At 31.0% G+C, this 3,904-nt stretch overlaps 1 pseudogene; it reads right to left on the bottom strand.

Moving 5' to 3' along the window:
- Positions 1-1,404: 1,404 nt before the first annotated feature.
- LOC145157006 (guanosine deaminase-like) lies at positions 1,405-2,301 on the bottom strand (annotated as a pseudogene).
- Between the last annotated feature and the right edge of the window lie 1,603 nt (positions 2,302-3,904).

Here is a 3,904-nt window from a genome sequence, read left to right on the forward strand (position 1 = left end):
CAGTAGTGACTTGAAATGTGTAAGTAAAACAAATGTTGCTTCAATCATGCCGATGAATTCCAAAATTTTGATTTGTACTGAAAACAATAACAAGAGCATCCAGTAACTCATTGCTATATTAGGAAATAAAAAAGTGAAAGTACAATGTTGTGATTGGTTAAAATTTTCAAACTACATCATGCTAATAAGAAAATGTATTGTTACTTTAAAGTTTGGGCATCCGGTAACTCATATTATTTTTGTTAAAAAAATTTAAGAAAGGGTTTTAGTGCAAAAAAAAAAACACATACTTCTATTGATTTGCATAAAAAGGGGTTTGTTTGAACTTCTTTAAAAAATGTTTAATACACGCTTCTTTTCTACTATATGTGGTATTGTCGTATTGGAAAAAAATCCTTGTTAATATTTTCTTTACTTGCTCAACAAAATCCTCATGTTTAACAACTCTTGAGGCAGAAATTACTTAAATAATTAATCATAAAAGGGGGAGACTAATAGAGACAACTAATCTTTAATATTTCAACAAGTAATGTCTTCAAATGACATAATGTTGATAATTTGTGTCGGGTACCATTATGTGAGTGACATAGAAGACTTAGATGCAATCCTGGATATCCATTTTTGTTATCTTATCAATATAATCAACAGGGAAAAGAATAGTCCTGTCAAGAAAAGTATTACTGGAAAGCAGTAGCATGTAAATGGTAAAAAATTACTACCTCGGGCTATTAACTCATTTTCGAATATGAATTCCTATTATAACTTCAAGATAAAAAACTCTCTTACCTCGTTACTAAGTTGACTTGGTAATTAACTATGTAACCATATCATATTATTAATTAAGTCAATCCAAATATAACTCACCAATAAACCTAGAAAAGACACGTGATAATTATCAAGTTCATATGCTCATCAAATTTCATTATTTTTCTTAACCAATGATGTATCAACAACACTAAGTTAATTAAAAAGTTCAAAATTTTAATGCCATCATATATTTATTTATCTCACTCATATACACGTATATTTAAAAAAGGTGAAAGTTGCACACTTACACATGGGTATGTCTTTTATGCATTTTGTTTATTGAACAATTCATTTCCAAAAAAACTCCATTTTTGGAAAATTCTTGTTTAAAAACCTTCAACAAAATGGAAAATTCTCAATTTCAGAAAACTTCAACAAAGGGTATATTCATATAATGCAATTCATCTTTTTAGTGGTATGTTCCTTCAATGCCATTTTAAGAAATACCACCTAACACTAAGAAAACTTATGTATGAGAAATTGAGCATTTATAACATCAGAATTTATACCATTATTAATCATATAAGCAGTAAACATGAAGTAGTGCAACAAATTTTTCAACAATTACAAAGTTAGAAATATGCAAATTAAGATCAATTAATACATGGCAAATTTGGCTTTGGTTTTCTCAAATACTTGTTCAACAATCATTGCTCCATTCCCATATACTTTTTTAATCTCCAAATTATCCTTCAGATAGAATCCAATGCCTCTCAATGCATTCACAATAAAATCATCAAATCCAATTGCAATTGTTGGGTCAACTTTAGCTCCATAAACACGTTAGCTCCATAAACTAACTCTGCAAACAAACAAAAAATAAACATTAAAAAATAATTAAAAATCATCAAAATTTCACATGAATATATGAAATTCAATATTTAAAGAGAACCTTATTCTTGAAAGATGAATGGCGTCGAAGAACATTGGGCAAGGCTCACACGAGGCGTATATCTCAAAGTCTGAGAGCTCGATTTGGTTTAACTTTTTACATGCCTGAGATAAAAGAAAATATAAAAATTAAGACACATAAATAAAATATAATAGTCAATATGCAACAAAATCAAGCTCTTGTTTAAGTCTCAGTATAATGTATGTCAAACACAGCACAACACCATTAAACTATAAGAGGCTAACCTCTCTAATTGTCGTAACTCCAGAATGTGCAATTGGGCTAGTGTGTTTTAGAACCATTTTATGGAAACTCACAACAACTTCATCATTGCGAACCAACACTGCCTCAAAAGGGCCTCCATCACCACAATCAACTCCTTTGTATGCTTATTCAACAACTCTTGTCAAGAATTTGAGGTTTCTATCCTTAATAACTGCTCAAAAAATCACCAAAATTGAAATCTTTATAACTAATACATTAATCACTTTTATTCACCATTCATCATTGTATCTTTTTATCTCACCTTCTTGATATCCAGGAAAAGTAGAAGCAACTTCGATGGTTCCGTCTTTAGTTGTTGGATTAGTGTCTAAGTCCATAACTATAATTGGTATATACTTGACCCGACCCGGCATGGTCCATTTGGGTTGCATGGCATCGTGCATTTGGATAGACTAAAATGAGAGAAATAACACTTAAGGTTTATTAATATATTATAAGTTCTAATATATTAATAAGATTATTTAATTAGTATTGATCAAGAATTAATTTAGAATTAATTAAGTGATCAAAAGAAGACTAATTAAATATATGGGTTGATTGTGTAAATCATCCATACGTATATAGTGGGCTAATGCTCCATGGATTATCAAGTTGGGCCAAAACCCATAGGATGCTCCATGGATGCTCCATGGTGTATTTGAACCCATGGATCCAAGGAAATGGAAAGCCATGACAATTAGGGTTTACCCTAATTGTGACAAACTATATAAGCATCTTATTCTTGCAAAATCGGCCATCATGTATGCATGAAGAGGGCAAACCGATTTCATGAAGTGTTCTACTTTCTCTCTAAGTTATTCCAAGTGCATATGATGTTGTGTGAACCATTTGAGGTGTCACATTTGGGGCACTAGGCTCTTGAGCTCCATGGAATCAAGCACCAACAAAGAGGTATGTATTTCTACTAGTTTTTATATTACTTGTACTTCATAATATGCTAGTTAGGATAAATACCTTGGAAATTGATATTTGCATGTATAATAGAGAAAACATAGATCCAAGGTATTTAGGGTTGCATGTACACCATAGGAGTGTTAGAATGCTCAAAACCCAACAGTGGTATCAGAGCCTAGGCTTGTTTTCACTAATACTTGATGCAAACTGCTTAAAATCGAAGTTTTTTTGCTGCTGGGACAGTGGACTCGCCGAGTTCACTGATGGACTCGACGAGTCCAAGACAAAATGCATCCAACTCGCCGAGTTGGTTCGTGCACTTGACGAGTTGGACCCCCAAACAGCATATCTTCGAGTTTTGGTGCTGGAATTGGTCTAGAATCATTACCTTTGACTGTTTTGGTCTTATAAAACCTGTTTTTAATGTGGTAATGATTATGTTAAACCAATTTCAATGCTATAATCAAAGTTTCAAGTTTATATATGTTTATGTAATTCTTGAAAATTGTTGATTGTGAATGTTCATGCTTATGAGTTTTGGTAGATCATAGGAATTATGTGCAAATCGTTTGTTATTATAATTCTTGATCTCAATGAAATTGTAAGGAGTCCATAACTTGTCCTCAAATTATGGATTACCAAAAGTTTTTTTATGTTTCCTTGATTTATGAGTTAGTTTAGATTAATGAAAAAAATTGTGTTTTAGTTGTTTTTGATCCAAATTAATCTAGAGTTAGTTCATAAAATATGTTTTTGTAACTTGTCTTCAAGTTATATGAAAAGTCATATTTATGAATCTTAAAACTCATAAAAGTGTCATAGGTTACATAAAAGTGAAGAGTCTTTTTCATTAAATAGTATTATGACTCCATAACTTGTCCTCAAGTTATGGATGTTAAAGAGTCACTTCTTTAAAAGATGTCATTAAAAGATAAGGAGTTACATAAAATTGAAGAGTCTTCATTTTTAATGTACATAAAACTCATAAGTTATGAAATGAAAAGTCTTGAATAGTTTCAAACTTGC

Source organism: Lactuca virosa, chromosome 2 (assembly GCF_052849685.1).
Source record: "Lactuca virosa cultivar CGN04683 chromosome 2, Lactuca_virosa_CGN04683_v6, whole genome shotgun sequence".
Classification (NCBI taxonomy): Eukaryota; Viridiplantae; Streptophyta; class Magnoliopsida; order Asterales; family Asteraceae; genus Lactuca; species Lactuca virosa.